Genomic DNA, 20,947 nt, shown 5'->3' with positions numbered 1-20,947 from the left:
TTTTAAGTCCCTATTATATGCTTGATTCAGAAAATAAAACATGAGGAATCCACAGTTGTTCTCCTCACGGATGCAGAAGATAGAATCTGAAGAGATGAATGTATGGAGTACAATAATGGAGGTCTGAGGCTGAATGAATGAGGTGACTGCATGCCATCCTGGCCACAGAGTTAGATGATCTCCTTACTATGCCAACTTCTGTATAGGAGGGGCAAAGGCATTATTATTACTATTGGGTTGTCAAAAAAGTCATGACATATTTTTTTCTATGTTTTTCATTGCAAAAATGCGTCATGACTTTTCCGACAACCCAGTATTTGAAATAATTATTTGCAATGGAACTGACTGGACTTATGGACGAATCAACAAAATGACATGTTCAGCAGATTTAGACTTACTACAACCCTTCTCTAAAGCCTTTTGTATCAAGTGTATACAGATTGCCAATACAAATGATACGATGTATACTACAAATGTTCCTGGTGGACACAATCAACTGATGAACAAACATATATTGAATATATATATTCTGTGCCAGGCATTCTATTAAGGGTAAGATACACGCTTTAATAATCTCTAATGACTCCCAAAGTCTACATTGACCCCTTCTGAATGGAACTGCCATTTGCGACCTTTCTTTATAGAAGTTACTAGGATACAGCCTGATATAGAAATTTCCAGTCTTGACAGATTGTTTCTGGGTATTTCCCAAATGGAATTAAACTTTTGGTATATTGTTGTTGTTAATTTTTAAAAATACTTCAATTATATTCAGTCATACTTTTCTTTATCTTATAAAGGAACATTAATTCCCAATGACATCAAGGTCCAAGACAGAAGGCAGGTAAGAAATGTAAGTGTTATCATCTTAAGTGGGCTATGCATTCCTCTTTAAACACACACACACACACACACACACACACACACACACACGAAACAGCACAAAGAGAAACTGATTATAACCCCTACAAAACTTTACCTCTAAACTTAAAACCCAATATTTATAATTTGTGATTGCTCATCTTTGGTATTTAGTAATGTTCACTGCGAATGGAATCTGGTCCAATAAACACCTGCTTGGAGATGAAACTAAAGAAAATAAATTAAACATATAAATCATCCTGGGGATCTGTATAGATCTGTATAGAATTTGATAATATGTATAGTATCTGTTTTCACTATACTTTGGAACATGAGGACTACTTCTTGCATTATTTTAAATGACAAAAATCCCACAGTGTAAATACTAGTGGGTAACATGAAAAAGCATTCAAGGTAGGGTGGCAAATATACTTGATCAAAAAAATGAAATAAGTGTTTTCAAGTAGCTCATCTTAGATCAGGAAGACAATTTAAGTTGATGGTGTGCATTTGAAAAATCCATTGTACTGTAGAAAAAAATATAGTTTTTGCTAGAAAAATAACAATAATAAAAAATCCATAATCTCATCTCCCAGAGATCAACATGAACACTGACACAGATGACTATACACTGTTCTCCTGCAGTGGCCACACCCTACTTACTGTCTTACCATCTACTTTTTCCACTTAAATGTATCCTGTATCTTTTCGACGACTTGACTTCTGTATCTTTGTCTTTAATAGCTGCATAATTTTCTTCCTTATGAACATACCATCATTTTTTTCTAGTTTTTAAAGTCTAAAAAAGCTCTTTGACAACACTTTAATATGTCAAGTTAAAATAGGCATTAAAATAACTCTGTAAATAAATCCGTTCCACAATGGGCTTTTAAAGTACAGAGGGTGCCCAAAAAATGTACACACATTTTTAAGGAAGGAAAAAACTGTATTAAAATTGTAATCCTCAATATATACTGATAATAAAAAATGAATACAAGTCATATGTATGCTTCTGGCACCCCCAGGCATATAAGGAATTGTTTATAATTATAACAAAATTCTATAATGTGACATAAACTTCATAGAGCCCTTAGATTTCCAATTTTTATGTAGTAGAGTTCATGTCCAAGTTTGTTTGGAACAGAAGTGATTGCTTTTAGGTAATACATTAGTTTTAAGAGAGGAAAGGTCATTTCAAGTTTGTTTAAGACTGCCATCTAGTGCCTCCTTTCTTCCTGTTGGATGCAGGAGGCTTTCTGTGAGGAAGTCAGTTCAAAGGTGGATATTCTATATTTAACTTTCTGGACTGGTTAACTCAGATTTTTAGATAGTAGTAACCTTTTTCTGCTTGCATGTCATTCTTATGGTACCAGCTGTGCCAATTAAGGAAACTGATTGTATTGTTCAGCAGTCTTAGAGAAAAAGTGAGGCACAGACTTGAAGAAAAGTAAAAAAGCAGTCATTTATCATCCTTTGCTGACCTATGCAATTAAACGTGACCCTCAAAACAAGACAAATTAACTCCTTTGGGGTGATGTAATCCCTGGAACAGATGGATCGATAATGGAACCTCTACCAAGGTTCACGTTCAAGATGAGCGGTGTGCCACTGGACATTCTACTCTGGCTGGTACAGCTGAAAGATTAGGTCATCAGCTGAACAGCAGACTCTGAAATCAAGAGTCCCACAGAAGACACCTGCTACACACGAGAGAGTCACAGTGTGACCCAAAGCATTTGTTTGCGAATCGATGTGAAATCAATGTCCCAGCATGTCAGGTGGCACTGAGCTAATGGACAAGTAAACTAGAAAGGGAGGCACAGCAGAGGAGGCCTCAGCCTCGGATGGAGCTCATCAGCCAATTCAAATTGGAACCGTTCCCAGACACCTGGGTGGTTATGTCCACCTACCTGAAGTACCCTGGAAGTTTCTAATAGATCTAGTTCCCTTCCATGAGTCATACATTCTTTAAGTTTTACTATGCACTGTTAAACAATTGTCATATTCCACGCTTAAGTGGCTGCCTCCCAAATGGGGTATGACGTGATTTTGTGGTAAAAATCACAGGGGTCCTAAAGTAGGAAGGATGCTGTACCGGTTTTAGATAAAATTCCATCCGGCAGCTCAACTAATCAAGACATTTATTTGATTGCAACAGCTCCCAGAAATATGATTAGGTAATTCTGAATGGCACTCATATTTTTCTTCCTAGAAAGCTCCTCGTTTATTCATAAGAAAAATCAAAGTTTCAGGAAATTCTTTCATATTTATTTCTGTGGATTTCCAAACCCAAATGTGCATCTTAACAAGTAAAAAATTCCATATTCAGTAAATTCTTGAAAGCTATTCTATAAACTTTAACATACATTATTATAGTTAAAATAAGGAAAGAAATATTTAGCTTTATTTTAAAGCAACTGTTTTGAATGTTTGGGAGATTATTTTCCCAAACGTTTACATGTGAATGTCAACAATAACTCAGTTTAATTTACTATGCAATAGTTGGTGTGAATTTAACCTTACCGCCAAAGGTTGTCTTAGCTAAAACAAAAACTTTAATTTCCTACGCTTTATCATGCAAATCCCCTCAAATCACCTGTTAAATTCCACCTTTGTGTGGTCACTGGGAAACGTAGCCTATTTGAACTGTGAAAGGAGGTAAACATAATAAATAAGTAATTTTTTGCAAGTGTCATTATTTTTAAAGAAAAAAAATACAAATTACTTGGGCTTTTCCATATTACCAATTTGGTATGAGTTTCAGAGTCACAAAAGGATCAGTGAAAAGGATTTTATGAAGAGGTAGTCTAAGAATAAAACTACAGGCTACTTCTTGCTCCAAGAGAATGAAAAAGAGGCTAATAGAAAAAAGAAAATGTCCCTGTAGTTCATATAGTAGAGTTGATTAAAAGCAAAATCCCTGACAGCAGCCCAGGGGAGAGTGAAACCATCCAGCACAAATCCAGCTTGTATCTGAAGCTGGTAGAGAGAAGCAGGTGGGCTCCAGCTTCCAGGCCTTGTGTGTGGAAACAACTAGGAATCCAGCTCCTGGGATGGGAGCTTGCACTTGTTTTTATGCTGCAAGAGATGAATAGGTCTTCAGGTACTGATGGTGACACACAGCCTCCTGAAAGTCACCCTCACTGAGCATCAGAGGGCTCATGTGCTAATTAAGGCCAATCACCTTTCCTCCCCATTTCAGATGTACCTGTATGAGTGCACCCCCAGCCCAGCTCCACTACATAGTAAAGTCCTCCTACCTTTGGACCTCCCTTTCCTTTTCCTTGCATCCACCACCCCTTTCTTGTGACGTACAGGAATATGTCTCTATTATGTTTCTTCAGTAAGTATTTGATGAATGAATGCATGAATGAATAAATGAATGAATGAGTGAAATTTTAAGTGTAAATGATTTGGATAGATTTCATATTACAATTAACCTTCAAAGATATATAGGCATTTGCAAATTTAAAAAATTTATATCTATATCCCAGATGATCTTCTACACTTTGGAATTTTTAAGCATGGAAACATTATGCCATCAGTTCTCCTTACTCAAAGGAGTTTAATTGTTGACATCTACGAACAGGGGACTTAATAAACACTGCTCCTAAAGATTGACAGACTAAAATGTTTTATCCTAAGAAACAATAAAGGCAAAGCAAAGGCAATAATTCTTCAAAATTATCATGTGTAGCAATGACTACATGATCATGGCGATTCTTAACATAGTCAAGGAAGTGATATTCTTCAAATCTGGACTGAGAAGAAAAATGTATTATTAGTTCTCTCTCAGAGGCTGTTTAAATTTCTTCTATATGTGGTTTTCAAACTGTGTGCAAGGAACTAGGAGCCCAACGTGGCTGGAGAGGAGATAAAGGTGCTGATGGTGGGGCTACAGCCAGGAGTTTCGAGTTTCCAGGTGAATACAGGATGCCCAGTTAAAGGTGAATTTCAGATAGGCAACCAATGTTGTTTTAAGGACTTGTAATATTTGGGACACACTTACACACTAAAAACTATTGTTTATCTGAAATTCAAATTTTGCATCTTGGGTGCTTTTTTATTTTAATAAATCTGACAGCCCCAGAATGAACCCCTTTTCTGCCTCCCAACAAGAGCAGACCTACTTTCCATGCTGGGGTTCCAGATAATCTTATGTGTGAGAAAAGCGTTCAGCTATCCGAAAAAAGTTTGCAAACCACCTTGCTAGACCAATCAGGGCAACCCTCTGAACTCCACTGTCTATGGACTTCCCATTAATAAAGCAGAGTGCATCTGGTTGTTGTGAAAATTAATTAAAGCTTGTAAAGCCCTTTGAAATCAGCATGTTCAGCTGCATATGCTCCAAAATACTTATCACACGCCAGACAGACTGCCTGAAAACATATTGATTGCTCAATGAACAATTAGATGGCAGAAATTCCAAAAGATGTTAAATCACAATTTTAATATCACTACATTGAAGAAACACATAGTGAAACACAGGGGAAACTTCCAACCTAAGAAGTAGGAATATCTTTGGAAAACAAACATAATAATTTTCTTTTTAAAAGGACAGTACTTTATATTGTTATGGATTTTTTTCCAGCTGAATCATAGTTTTTAAAACAAGAATTCAAGAAATAACAATCAGGAAATGAAAATAGTCCATATCCTAAGAGTCTATTGTTTGCCATTTCTGCTTGGTAAGGTTTTCTTAAAAAAAGTTTTTATGAAAACAAAACAGAGATACCAACACAATAAAACACATCTGGAGGCCACTTGGTGACGTTCAGGCTTCTTTTTTTTTCTAATCATTAGCTTTCATGAAAAGCTTTTACAGTACTAAAGCAAATATCATAAAAATATAACACTCATTATATAATGTTGTCTAAACACTTGACTCTGAAATTGAAACCTGGCAGTGAAACTGATGAGTAAATAAATTGAGATTGTACCAACGTAACAATGAAAAGACACAAGTGTAAATGCCTGGTAGGTTGGCCAGGTAGAGGCAACATTTAAGGAGAATAGAGAGCTCTTACTCAGAAATTTAAAGTCAACTACAGAAAAAGGACAGGATCACAGTTAAAGCTGTCAAAATTCATGCCTTATTTCTGATTGAAACTGAAGTTTTATAAGAGTGGCAATAAGTCCGTGACCAAGAGGAGAATTAATCTCAGAGCCAAATACAAAGACTTGTAATGCACTGAGCATCATGCTTGTCTCACATTTCCTGCCTTTTCCCACACTTTTATTTCTGCCCCGACTGAGTCCTTGTCCAATTCAATGGCTTGGCCAACTCCTATTCAGTTATTAATAGCCTGGTCAACCATCTCCTCCTCTGGGAAGCCTTCCTCAACAAACCACACAGGACAAATGACTTCTGCCTTTGTGCCATGACTGTATCTCGTACATTTCTCTATTCCTGCCACTACCACAATTTTTTGCAAGTAAGTGCTTAAATCCCTACAAAACAGGGAGTTCTTTCAAGACGGGAACCCCTCTTATGTAGTGTTTATATTCTTAGAGCCTAACACAGTGCCTGGCAGACCATAGGGGCTCCATAACAGTGTGCTTGAAAATGATGCCCCAAAAGTTGAAATAAAACTGGAAAAGTTTAACATTAAATGGTTAACATGCATTTATTTGTATGTGCAATTTATCCTTTTCAGAGAAGAGGAAAGACAGCAGGGAATGTGTGAAAGAGCCGCCATCACTCTGAAGTGAATAAATGGTCAGGAAGAGAGGCAGAAGTTGAAAGGTTCTGTATAGCCACTTAAGGAGCTACAACAACAGAAACCACTGCGAATGGTTCCTAACACATCTCTGCAAAAGTGTGCCAACAGTAACCTGGAGGGCTGGCCTCCAGACCTAGGGGCATGTGTGCCTTTCTTGCTATTCCAGCCTCCAACAGTCTGCTGAGAAGACCCACAAAGGTGTCATTAAGAAATGGAATGTCTTCCTGCAGCACTTTCACACACTCATTACCATCTGATAGCATTTGATCTTTGAGTGATGGCTGAAGTGACCCAGATTCAAACTGATGATTATTAATGTCACATTTATACAGTCCTTCCTATTGGAACGGCACTTCATAGTCACTTCCGCATCTGCAAGGAGATGCGTCATGGCTCATGGCTGCGTTCAGCGGGGCGATTCACAAACTCCACCTTCTCAGATGTAATACAGATGCTGTCACACTGCCCGGTGGGCTGTTTGTAACTTCAGGCTCAGCCTAATTAGAGTGTGAATAAGATGCAAGGTCCTGAGAATTTGCTTAAACGTCAGGGATTTAATTAATCACAGGGCTGCAAAACGGAACACCCAGGCCGGCAGGTATGGTGTCATATGCCAACCTTTAAGATTCATACAGAGTTTCACCATTTATTGCAGATTTACACCAGCATTTATTTGGAGCATGGGGGAGATGAGAATATTATTACGGTTTTAAAAAATATTAGGACTGTAACTAAAATGGATGTTGAGTTATTTTTATTTTCCAGCAAATTCTCTCCAAAGCTCCCAAAATTGATTCCAATTTGGTCAATGAATGTACACATTTTAAACAAAACTATAATCACTACTGATTACGTAAGTGAACATACTACTTTGAGTTCTACTTTTTACATTTTCTATATTTCCTATGCATAAACATAGTACTCACATTTATGATTTTTAGTGTGAACATAAGTATGCTATTGTCGTAACTACATCAGATTAATAATTTGCCCTTAATATTACTGTATTTTTAAAGCTCCTCATATTAAACTATAATGTAACCTATTAAACCAGACTTTTGGTAAGGGAAAGTGTATATTCTCTTAAGTCTTTAAAACACAGCTTTTGCTGGGTTTTGAATTGGTCACACTGAATCATGAATAAAGAAGTCATTTTTTAAAAGTTGTACCTGGCTAATATGAATAATTTGAGTAGATCATTAAATAATTCTAGCCAGAGACTTAGGTGATGATAATTAATAATAAAAAGATAATATCAGATCCAATTTATTATCTATCCTCCTGAAGTTATAGCCTCCAAATCCATATTTTAGAATTAGAAAATTTTGAGCCTAAAAAGTCATCAGGCCCCTCACTTTATAATTGAGGAAACTGAGGCACACTGTGGGTAAGAAGCCCAGAAAATTAAGTAACTTAGCCATGGTCACATGCAAGTTAGTAGTAGAAGAAGCTATCTAAAAGCATTTAACATAGAACAAATATACACAATGATATTTACAAAACATTAAAACATCATCAAACAATTTTATGTCAGTTACAAGTGCTTACTTATTTTCCCTCTCTTTCTTTTCTTTCTAAACACTGAATGGCAAACGTTAATTGATTTAAACTGCCAAACCAAAGCTCCTTAGGAAGCTGCGTCTTGAACTAACAGGCAGTTTCTTCATCAGTAAAATGGGGATAACCTTGGTTAGACCTCCACAAAACACACAGTGAAGTTAAATGAGATGAATCTGAAAGTGCCTTGTGCACTTCAGCTGTATTAGTCTTATTATTAGTAAAGAACTCCCGAGTTAAAACATGATAATTTCTGGACAAATAAATTGGCTCAGCTCCTTAAAAGGAAAGCTGACTCACTGCCAATTTCATCCTGGAAACTGAGACATTAAAATAATAATTTCCAGCAACTAGGTTTCCTACCAAGCTGGTTGAAATCACTTAGAGGATTAGCTTTTCACCTCTGGAATTTAAGTCAGGATTTCTTGAGTGAAAGACTGTCATCTTTATTTTAACTGACAAGGCAACAACACCATAAGTCTGTCTGAAGATACTGCCTCTAATTTTTTTTAAAGGTTAGAGTAGTGTGGGTACAGTAGGAAGAGGGAAGTCGCATAGCTTTTTTATTGTGACTATTCAATCTTCTATTAATATGGCATCTGTTTGCTATATGATTACATTTCATCGATTACTTTATGGTGGAGGAAAGGGAGAGGGATATTTGATCAGTCTCTTTGCTCATATTCTACCAGTTTCTCTGGCTTTATTTGGATAAGGGGGAAAACAGCTCAGGAACTCCATTCTAGATGCAAAAAATTCCCCCAAAACCCCCCAAAACAACAACAACAAAAATCTCTATTCTGGAAATGTCCACTCAGGTAAAAACAGAATTCTGGTTTTTATTTGTCTTTATTTTATATATAACATTAAAATGGTCCACAAATGCCTACCATGTAAAATGCGGGTGGCCATTTGCTACCTTCATAGTACCATTATAAGAATGAGAATACAAGCTTAAAACTCTCTAACCTGTTCAGCAGGTTAGAGATTGGGGAAGGTGTACTCCAATTCGAAGCATAGCTAGCTTCCTCTATTTCTGTAGTAATTCACGCTGCAGATATTTATTAAGCACCTACTATGTGCCAGGGCATATTCTAGGACTATAGACAAGACTGTAGCTAAAGCAGCAGACAAGACAGTATAGACTTCTTCATGGAACGGACATCTGTATGAGTTATCTGTCAGGTAGTAGTTAAGTGCTAGAGAGAAACAGGGTAAAGGGTTTCAGTAGTGCTGAGGGGTGTCTGAGGGAAGGCAAGGTGCTGCTATTTTATATAGGGTCATCAGGAAGGCCTCCCTGATAATCAGATGACTTTTGAGCACAGACCAGAAAGGATGGAGTGAGCCATGAGCCCACCTGGAAAAACCCACACTCGTGTCCTTTCATATTAGCCTGAAGTCTACAGCACAAACAAGATCAGCTGTAAACTTCAGGAAAGTGAAACCTACAAATAATAAGGCTTTATACGATACTTGAACCAGGTCTCAATTTATTTCCAATGATCCTTAAACTCTGTATATACAACTTAATCTTTCTTCCTGACTAAAATGCCTCACAGTATCTCTTCACATAGTAACTAAAAGAGAGCTTTCCAGTTAGTTACATTGTGCAAACAACTCAAGTAGATAATTTAGGTAGAAAGTTCTACTCTGAGGCCATGATTATTTGATTTGGCAATGCATACCTGAGGAGAAGGGCTGAAGCTAGCTGACTCTGCTACTGGCCATGCCTACATAGCGAGGAAGTGCAAAGGAAATTGGACAGTTCTCCAGGTTTTAGAACGGTGAGGTTTTTTTTGTTTTTAATTTTATTGGGGAATAGCCATGGTCACTGGTTACACATTGATTTCATGCTACAATGGCGTAGTTGACTCTTTTACGGAGAGCGCAGCTCAGAGTGGCCCATGTGGGGATGGAACCGGCAACCTTGGTGTTATCAGCACCACGCTCTAACCAACTGAGCTAATCAGTCACCCCTAGAGCGGTGAGTTTTTAAAGTTCTTCCTTTAATTCAAAGCAAAACAAAACAACCACCCCTCTCCCCAAGAATGGCACATGCAACAACAACAACAACAAAAATCAAGTAAACTGAGTAACTATCAAATTTCTCCTTTTGTTTGTGCTATGTAGGTCACAACCATAGAAGTATTGACTGGTTTAAGTTCTTTTTATTTTATCTATCTGTGCTGTACACTAATGGTAATGGTGGATAATGATAGGAAATAACCCAAATTTTCAAAGACTGAAGAAGAAAAGCAAAAAAGCACAATGGGCACCAAACCCTTTTAATCAATTTCCCCAAAACTATACAACAGAATTTTCAAATGCTTGATAATAAAACTTTCAGGTACATCAGAATTATTATAAGAACAAACTGAGAGTGTGCTTATCACATTTTACTGAGACTTATCTACAACAAAAAATATATATACACATTGTAAAAATGAACCTCTGGCCAAAATGGATATAGACGGTTTAAAGGCACTTTATATGTTATGAAAGATATGATATGGAGTCATGACTGTAGAAGGCTAAAAACAATTGCTGGCTATAAAAGTAATTAAAATTAGCTAGTTTAAAATTGCCTCACTAATCCAAAAAATAGGGAATTGGTAATTCTGTTATTGAAAAGGACAAAGGGCTTAATTTCACATACACACTCACACACACACTTACACACATACTTTATTAAGAAACTTATATTAATAAGGATCTATTTAAAATTTTTATCTTTGTAATTCAAAAATTTTAAAAATAAGACTTCAAATTGTAATAAAGTTTTAAATTGTCAGACAAACTTTGAAACCTTTAGGGTGACATGGTTGGGACCTTTTCTTAAACGGACACACATTAAGATGATAGCAGATTGGACATTCATCCATTCATTCATCAAATGCAGGAGCCCAAAAGGTAAGGAAACAGCATAAACTACGAAACTATGTTTTTCATAGGATAAACTATTTTTCAACCATATGTTAATTATACTTTTAAATAACATGCTCAATATCTTTCTTTTTGGTCAACCTCCAGCTCTTTTCAGGTGAAATACCTCCATATTTAAAGCAATGAAACCAACTGTTAATCTGGAGAAAAACACAATCAATACATTATAGCGTATCCCCAAACCCTGGAAACATGAGGAAAATAATGTATGTATTATGTTGTTTTTCAGATGAACAATGATACCCATTGTCTTAAATTTGGAGGCACTTTATCTGAAAGGTGTCTGGAGGCTGACACAAAACCTATTGAGCATATTATTTGAAAGCATAACTAATATTACATTTTGAAAAGTCTCCTGACTTTTGGGCTCTCTATAGTTGTCAAGTGCCCAGTACGTGCCAGGCATTATGTAAGGCAGTGGGGATGCAATGGTGAACAAGCATGGCTCCTCCCTCACATTAATTACCATCTACTCACAGGAGCAGAACACACATCTTCCTGGAACTGGATTAAAACAGCTATAATATTTTGACAGCAACACTAGGAATGAACATAGCTGTTAAGAATGCATGAATGAATACATGAACAAAAGAGGAAGGGAGGGAGGGAGGGAGGGAGGGAGTTCAGCCTAGTAGGATTGGAAACATAAAATTTTAGAACTGGAAGGCAATCTTAGAGATCTAATTTAGTGGCTCTTAACCACAACTGTGCATCAAATTACCCGAGGAGCTATTTCAAGTTACATATGCAACACCCCACCCCAAATCTACTGCCTTAAAATTTCCTGTGTATTTGCATTTTGAAAAAGCTCTATAGGTGTTTATGATTCAAACTTTTGGTTAATATACACTGATCTAGTCTAATTCCCTCACCTTTTATATGAGAAACTGAGGTCCAGAGAGGCTGAGAGACTGACCCCAAATCACACAGCTCTTGTACTGAAGTCCAAGTTTTCTGATTTTGGGGAAAAGACTCTAGGAAAATGCTCTTTTCCTGCACTATTGTGCTACATCACTACTGTCGATTCTCGAGTCCCTGCTCAAGAAGATACAGGATAAACGGACAAGTATTTGGCCAAATGTTACTAAACCAAAGTAAAAGAGCCAGTGTCTACAGGAAACATAAACATCTAAATAACAAAAAATAAAATACTCATCACACACTATAGTAACCTGGTTACTTCCTGCTTAATGAGACAAATCAAACTAGTTTAAAACACTCCTACACAAATATTATTCCTGTATCATTTAAGCACTGCAATGAATAATAATTTTGGTTTCTGTAGGTAAGGAGGGAAAAAGAAGAATGTGATTTTCCTGGTTTATTCCTTAAAATTCATAAGACTAAAAAAAAATCAATTTCAATAACTCAATATGAAGAAAGCCTGTTTTTTTTTAACACGTTTGACAGTATTTGAGGACATGGTTTTGGCTATTAGCCTGCCAAGCTGTCTAAGCTTATAGAAGGTCCACAAAGGGAATGCATATGATTAAGTTAGTTAAACACAAACATCTTCTTTGTATATTTTATTCCCTCCCTCCACATTCACAAAAACATAAAGGCTAAAGCATTTCAGAACTAGGTGAGGGAGGCAAGTTATTTATCAGTTCAGCTCCTTTCTCAAGGCTTGTGTAAATAAGAACTAAGGCAATTCAATGAAATTATTCATATGATCCTTGCAATGAACAAAGCTAAGCATCAGAAAGCAGTTCAAAATTCCTCTGGAGTGTATGTATTTCCTTACAAGAAACATCTGTGATTCTCTAATGCACTTCAGAACTAACTTTATCTGTTGCTAAAAATTATGTAACATGTATATGCTTCAAGCACTGAGCATACTTATTAATTACATCGTCACAGAAGAATTTAAAATGCCTCCTCTTTTTGACACACATTATAACACATATTTCAACACTAGAGCACTAAGCAGTCTTTTTACATAAAATCTAACCATTCCCTAAATTGTTTGGGAGGGTTTTTTTCCCCCCACTTTTATTAGCACTTATTTGATGCTGAATTAACTCCCGAGCCATAAGTTTTTGTTTCTTCAGTTTCTTCTGGGATATCTTTTTCTTATGTGCAACCTCCTTTTCTGGTTTAGAACAATCTGCCCTTTTTCTGTTAGGATCATCTCAGTGTAGCAGAGAGAGCTCATATATGGGTTAATCCACCCATGAGCTCTGTAAGTTCTGTGCTGTATCTTGGGAGCTTTGTTCATTAGGCTGTGCTCAGTGACCAGAGACTCTTACATCTAAACCCTTACATTCAACATTACTCTCTGCATTTTTAAGCACATGCAGCAAAAATTCAGCGCTCTTTTGGGGCCACTGGCCCTGCATCCAGCCCCTCTGTTTGGCCTGGGCACCCTTACCAACTCCACCATTGTAATGAGGGAGTAGCACACCTTGCTTCTGTAACGTGACATCTTTTAGACACTTGGTGGCTTTTCGGATATGCATACCCTTGATGGTCTAGGCAGTTTCACAAGTGTTCTTAAAGTGAACACAAAGATTTGAACCTCTTGATTTGCATGATTTTGTGGTAGTCTCTGGGTCAAGCAAATAGTAAACCATTTTCAGAGGTCACCTCAGCCACTTAGGGGAAGAGGAAGTGGAAGAGATGTTTTAAAGCAAAGCAAAAGCCACACTATCTAGCTCTTTTTCAGATCCTAACTAAAGAACTTACATTATTCAAGTATGTAAATAACAGTTGGAAATATCAATTTCAGCTAACAAGTTTCAAGTTTCTTCAGAAGATTACCATATAATTTGCTTATCATAAAAGAAAAAAGAAGTATAAATGCCTTTGGTGAAATTATAACATGGATTAAATGAGTTTACTATTATTAGACCAAAAGAATGCGATGTGTGCGTGCACTCGTGCGTGCATGCGCATGTGTGTGCGTGCATGCGCATGTGTGCGCGTGTGCGCATGTGTTTGTATCCAGAAGACTGCATTTTAATGAGGGCAGAGGAGCTGGCCAATATAGGAAAGCGTTTTAACAGACTTTCTATCTCAGCCATAGTTACTGCTGGTTTTGTCACTATAGCAATGGGACTGTGTGCTCCGAGTGTCTGGCAGGCTGGGGTGCTCAGCTGGTAAAGCAACATAAACCTCATTTTACCTCGAGCTGAGCAAATTTCCTTTAAGAAGGTTTGCTTAATTGAAAGACAGTTTCCAAGGATAAAGGAAATGTCTAAATATCGGTTGGTGGGCACTGCTTCACAGTGCACTGCTATGCTAAAGGCTAACCTCACACCTTAGCCTAGGTTTGATCAAAGGCCTTCACTATGGTTCATTAGTGGTAGTTCTCTGGATCTAGGCAGTAACCTAACCTCCAGGATTTCCATGATCCCTGCAGCCTGGGTTAATTTCAGCTGTCACTACAGGGGCTACATGAAACATGGCATTTACAAATTTGGATTATACAGCACTATTTATTACACGATGGAGGATTTCCAAAAATTCCAGAAGAGATGTTGGCATTTATGCAAGTCCACTACTGTTCAACCCAAAGAAGCACTATATTCTATAGGATGTTTTTGCCAGGATTGAAAGAGCCTATGTGAAAACACCTTAATTAGGACCATCTTAGCACCTCGCTATTGGATAGCATCTAGCTCTAGGTGTTATGTTTCAAATGGGCCAACAAACCATCCTGGAAACAGAACCCCCCAGTCCTGTAACCAATCCCTTCACTCCAAGACCTCGGAGTGTATATTTTCTTATTTTCAGATTTAATAAGTCAAGTATATCTGGTAGCTATTAAAAGATTTAAACCACTACCATTTAAAAAGGTTTCAGTGTTCATAGATTTTTAAGCCCATGGAAGGGGGGAAATCTGGAGGGTTTGGTTCCTGTAAAATGGGGAAATTATTTGCTGGTTCTCCCCCTCTCCCATTTTAGGAATATTCTTATTGACCTCTCTACCTTTTCAATATGTTTTTAACACATGGTCACAGGAGAAAGAAAGAAAGAAAAAGACGGGGTGGGGGGGGGGGAGGAGAGGGAGGAATTTGAAGGAAAGATAGTGATAATAATCTCCAGTGACCGGAAAAGATAATTATGATAGATTCNGGGGGGGGGGGGGGGGGGGGGGGGAGGAGAGGGAGGAATTTGAAGGAAAGATAGTGATAATAATCTCCAGTGACCGGAAAAGATAATTATGATAGATTCCTAAAAAGGGGCAGGGGCGGGACTTGAAAACGTCAGCTACTTATAATAGGCTATCAGATAACCTTTTCCCCTTTTCTTCTGCAGGGAAATTTAAACTGCTATACAATGTTTCTTTCAAATTTCCTTTATTAAACAGTTCAGATATGCCTGCTCATAGCAAATGGCCATCCTAGAAAACCAGGGCCAATATTGTATCACATTAAGTGGTGGCTACTTTATATCAGACTTTTTTTTTTTTTTAAGGCAACAAAAGTGGGATTGGGGGGGTGGGGGAAGGTGGTTATAAAAAACTTCACAGGAAACCAAATAGCCTTTATTTAAATTAAAAGCAATCACAGCCTGATTCTTGGAACACACTTCGAAATGCTTTTTGGCATGCAGCTGCTACATGCCGCCAATATTGTGTGTAATTGGAAACATTTCAAACAGAATTGTTACCGAAGTCAAAGACCATAATTGCGAGCTGTGGGATGTGCGCCTCAGATAAAAGAAGGGCAGCTGAGTGAGCACGCTGCTCCGAGGAGTCTACTTATGGGTCCGCATCTGACTGCAATATTTTCACTGTCTTATTGACAAAGCTTTCTTTCCAGAGACCCAAAGAGAAAAGAAGGAAACAAGAGAGAAGCAGACACAAAGCGAAAGCTGGTGGGTGCTATAAATCAGCAATTGGGACAAAACTCTTAGGAGTACATGACTTCAGCGCTTGAACAACTGAAATAACACAGCCCTAACTTTTTTCTCCTGAAGTGTAATCCGCTAGAAATGAAAGGCATCTCTCCCAAGAGTTTACCCCAAGTCTACCAGTGAGAAAAATGCAACTGCAGTTTAATTGGTCACTTGTTTTTTAGGATCACTTAGGACCAAACTTATGGGGGGAGGAGGGGGGAGTTAAGCCAAGTTAATTGACAGCTGCCTGCTGGTTTACAGGTCTGAGTTTTCAAATGTTTACACTTGCTTCTGCCTTGCTGAAGGTTTTATTTTTATTTTAAATTTAAAATCTCTCTTTATAGGGAAATGAACCTGGAAGGGTCTAATCAGTTCAGGCTGGGCAATCATTCTTGTTCCTATAGAGAGGTCCCTTCAAAAGTGACCAAAATGCATTTAGAGTTTAGTCTAAATACGCGCACAAAACAGAGACACGGAAGAATTATTACATTCTCGTTGAGAGGTTTGATCCCCACTAATAACTGGAAATAGTGCCAATGGACCACTGGCTCAGGAACGGTTCTCGGAAAAACCGTGTCATTCTGGCACGCCAGAAAGTGATCTGATTATTCTGTCGTAGCTCCGTGCCAGACGTGTCATGACATCAGCGTGCTCCAGCTTGTAAAGCATGTCTCTTCCCACCATCTCTCCTTCAGCAGAGAGGGGACTGGGGGAAATGAAGGTGTGGGTGGATCCCCACGCCAGGTCAGGCCTCTCCCACTGCTCCAAATGTTGCTTCCCCAACTCACATGTAGTTAACGGCCCTGACTTCGGTTCAGCACGGCCATGAACAAGGTGTGGTTACTGGTTACAGGGGGAGCTGAGGCGCTACCCCTGTGTGTGTCTAGCAATGAAGCCCAGGAGCAGGGGCTGTGGCAGCTCCCTTGATGCCATGTCGGTCCCTGGCACTCTGTTCTGGAGCGCTGGCTCCATGCGCTGCCTGAGGTTTCGAGGAACTGCACCACTGCAGGACTTGGCACCCGGATTATGGTATTTTCCTCTCCCAACTCGTTTGCTCACACCAACCTTCTAAAGATATCAGTGCACAATAAGGTCATGCTTCATTCTGTGACCACAAGGAAACGCAGTAATGGTCCCTTAAAACACCAACTAGCCAACCAACCAACCAACCATCCATCCAATAAACAGCTCATTCACTTTCCTAACTCCTCTTTATTGTAGAATAATTACACCTGGAGTTAAACAATTTGAATATTCTCACACTAATAAGAGTTCAAAAGTTGATATTGTTTTACATAAAGTGAAGGGGAAATAAGAGAGCTATTTTTTTTTTTAAGGGGAAGGAGTTTATTATGGCCAAGCGACATCTTTAACATTTCTAGGCACAGATGAAAATCACTTTGATTTTTTTTTTAATTACTTTCCTTCTTTAAAGGGAAAAATTTACTCTTTATTAATAACTTTGACCAGGAAAGTAACTACAATACCAGCAACCTTTCCTGAAAACTGTTTCCCATAATATTGGACAACCCAAACTATAGGTATGGGCCACTAAAAATTTCTTAATTACTGGAAAATAATTTTTAAAATTCTTGTTCCATTTCATGAGTATTACGAACACTCATAACACTCAACTCTGTTTTGTTACTATTAAGTCATTACAAAATATTTTAGAGAAATTATCTTACACTGTCACTTTTTAAAACTTAGATTTCAGCTTACTTTTTAAAATCCTTAATTAAAGAAACTTCAAAATTTAAGCTTTTCTCTTTAGTGTCTTTTCAGAGTTATCATAGGAGAGGATATTAGGAAAAACCTGTGTTTTACCCACACCTGACTCTTAATAGTTTGACTATTAACCCTATAAGGATTTTTTTTTCTCCCCAGCTGATATTAGATTTTATTTGGGTGACCCAAGCAAACTCATTATAGCCTTCTTTATTATAGAGACAAATGGTGGTTCCATGGACCTTGATTATGAAAACATGATAAACTTTAAAAGTTTCATTGGTATTGCTGGCAGAACTGATTAAACCTGTCACTTTAATAAAATATATCACTTTTATTTTAAAAACCTGTGAACCCACAGGCTCACATACTGATAAATCACCTATTAGTACCAAATTAAGGATGGAAAAATTAATATACTAAACCCATTCACTCACATCAATATGGCTACCTCTCTATGTACCATCCAGTTTTTCCTCCCTTCTTCTTCCCTCTCTTATCTAGACTTACTCACAAGAATGAGTCACTGTTGTTAGCCATGACGTATTAAACCAGATTTTTCAAGTTCATCAGCAAGTGTGCTAACTCTTAGCTGTGAGTAATGTCCATTTATTTCTAGCACCTTTGAGTTTTAATATGTAGAGCACATGCGTTGTTAACCTTTAAATCCTTTGTATAAACATTTCTGGAAGAGCTTGTAAAATATCCTCCTTCTGTGTCTCCTGGCTCGCCAGTTGATGGCATATAGAAACCCTCTGGTACCAGCAGGTGCTATATTTTGCTTTCTTCAGGCTCCAGCTGGGCTACAATGACAGATTTCTGTCCCAGGCCAAGCCCAGCCACAGAGGCTAGGACCACATTGGAGGCAAACCGAACTGGGCCCCACCAGACAGCAAGATAAATGGCTTCTGTTTAAGTTTAAAAATCCCCTGGTGGGAGTAAATATTGTTCCAGAGAAAAAGGCTTGACAAATATTGCATCATCCTTCCAGAGCTGTCTTGATTAAAGCAGAATCTTTGGATTAAGTTGGTGCTTAATTCAAAATGTATCTATCTTGCTGTCATGGGATTTTTTTTTTTTTTTCCTTCCTCGAGTCTGAAAACAGACATATTGTTGGGGATGGTCAAACAAGGCTGCAGCCTCCCAAGGGGCTGGAGTCCACTCCCGATAATAGAAGGCGGCTGAACATTGACACTTCACTGAGGATAATGGAGACAGCAAAGGCTTAGTGGGAAAAGGCCAGTTGTCACCTAAGTGACAGGCAACAGCTGAGCTCACACATCTGGAGCCAGATCAGGGCAAACATTCAGCAACCCTCACCCATCTACACCTTGGGCCTAGCTGAAGGGACTGATACAAGTTCCTTTCACTCCAAAAGTACATTTAAAAATATCTGATGGTGAACCCCATCAATTATATAACATCAACTGCAGACACAGCCTTCTGAGGTACTGATTAAAATGAGGAGGCAGACAAAACTGTCCACTGTGCATAGAGACAATTTCATTAAGTATAATTTGTCCTTCATGAAATCCATCCTAAAACACACACACATATTATATACACACACACACACACACACACACACACACACACACACATATATGTGCTTTTTATAGCACAATATAGCACAAATGCATCTGAACTCCTCCCGAGAGGCAAGATGTTCTTTTCTTTAGGCAGGTTTCCATGGTGTGTTCTTCACCTTGCTCACGGCTGCAGTTCTGCCTCCTGTCCGCTTTTTAAAATCAGCAAGCAAACGTGTTTGGCTTGTGGTTCTGAATCCTCCTCCTTAGGCAAGCTGGAGCTCAGTGCGGTGCCAGCCGTCCTTCCCCCATCCCCTCCTCGTTCTTCAGCCTCCCGAAGACAATCTGTGGACAATTTTCCTAAAGTCCCAAAATAACACGGCACTGCCAACAGTCACTGGCGATGCCGTTTGTTTTTCTTAGAGGGCAATGAAAATTTAACAGCTTTCTGCTGCATCCTGAGTCCCGGCCCTGCTAATCATTAACGTGCCCAGTTTTCTGCAACTTTTTCTGCCTAAAGGGAGGAAGACGCTCCCCTTCTTTCCCATATGTCGTGCTCCATTCAGAAAACAGCCTCTCCCGAGCGGGAGGGGGGCGGGGAACCGAGGCACCCCTGCCAAAAAGCCCTCGGCCCTCTCCCTAGAGCCTTAAGAGGGAACCGGCACCCTCCTTCCCGACGCCAGTAGGTGACAGGCGATCCTAAGCGGCGGACACATGCCAACGCACCCTCGCCTCCCTGCGCCAGCATCGCCCCAACTCTGGGGCCGTTGAACGGGTTTCCACGCAGGAGAGAATCAAGGGAAGAGTTGGTTGTGATGCAGCAAACAGGAGCCATGCGGGCAGCCTATCTGAAGCCCTCTTGGTGCTGCAGCCCAATATCTGCTCTCCCAGTCTGCACAGCCCAGCACACCGACTATAACCTCCTCCTTTATTTTCTTCCACACCAACCCAGTCTGGGTGTCACAGACCCCCCCCCGCCCCCCGCCCGCAGTGACACCGAAGGTGTCCGGCTATTCCCCTGCGGTGGTCGCTCCCCACCGCCGCGCCCGCAGCCTCTCTGCAGAGCCCTCCCGGAGCGGGGCTGCCACTCACCCCGCGCGAAAGACAGAGAACTCGGCTGGACGGTCCTCGGCGCCGCGCCGGGGCTGCGGGCTGCGGTCCGCGGCGTCAGGGGTGGGCGAAGGTGGGCAGCACGCGAACCATCGAGAGCCCAGAGAGTCGCCGTGCCGGCCGCGGCGCCCCTCGGGGAAATAAGCGCAGGCGGCGCGAGGCTGGCACGTCCCGGGGCGCGCTGTCGGGAAGCTGCGGCCGCTGGAGAGACGCGGCACTGGCAGCCGGCTGCAGGCGGAGTGCGCTCCGACTCCCAGCCCCGCTCCGCCGCGCCGCCGCGCACCCCGCCCTCGGCCGCCGGGGCCAGGCGCGAGCGAAAACGCGGAGCGCGGATGCCGCCGCGGGATCCAGGCTTCTCGGCGCACCCACGTGAACCCCGGCTCGGCGGGGAAAGGCGAGGTCGGCGCCCGGCTCCCGGCAGCGAGGCAGGCGGGTGAACGTGCGGCCAGCTGGGCAGGACTGGCTCCGCGCGCAGCTGGCCGGGCTGAGCTGGGGGCAGGTTATCTACCAGACGAAGTTCACCCAGGCGCAGCCCAGGTTCTCAAGTGCAGCTCGGTCATCTCCTGTGTCCCGCCCTCAATTTTATGCCTTTTTTTTTTTCTTTCTTTCTTCTCTTTTTTTTTAATTAACAATCCTGATGGATTGAAAGACATGAAG

The 20,947-nt window shown here is 39.9% G+C and overlaps 1 protein-coding gene across 2 annotated transcripts in view; it reads right to left on the bottom strand.

Moving 5' to 3' along the window:
* PRICKLE1 (prickle planar cell polarity protein 1) overlaps window positions 1-20,535 on the bottom strand; it is a 104,432-nt gene extending 83,897 nt beyond the window's left edge. For both annotated transcript variants that reach the window (XM_019660446.1, XM_019660450.1), the window contains exon 1: window positions 20,273-20,535. The gene's annotated coding sequence lies outside the window, so the exon portion shown is untranslated. The remainder of the gene's footprint in view (window positions 1-20,272) is intronic.
* Window positions 20,536-20,947: the final 412 nt, after the last annotated feature.

The sequence above is a fragment of the Hipposideros armiger genome, unplaced genomic scaffold, assembly GCF_001890085.2.
Source record: "Hipposideros armiger isolate ML-2016 unplaced genomic scaffold, ASM189008v1 scaffold_318, whole genome shotgun sequence".
NCBI lineage: Eukaryota > Metazoa > Chordata > Mammalia > Chiroptera > Hipposideridae > Hipposideros > Hipposideros armiger.
The sequence above is the reverse complement of the archived record's forward strand: the minus strand, read 5'-3'. Positions and strand labels throughout refer to the sequence as shown.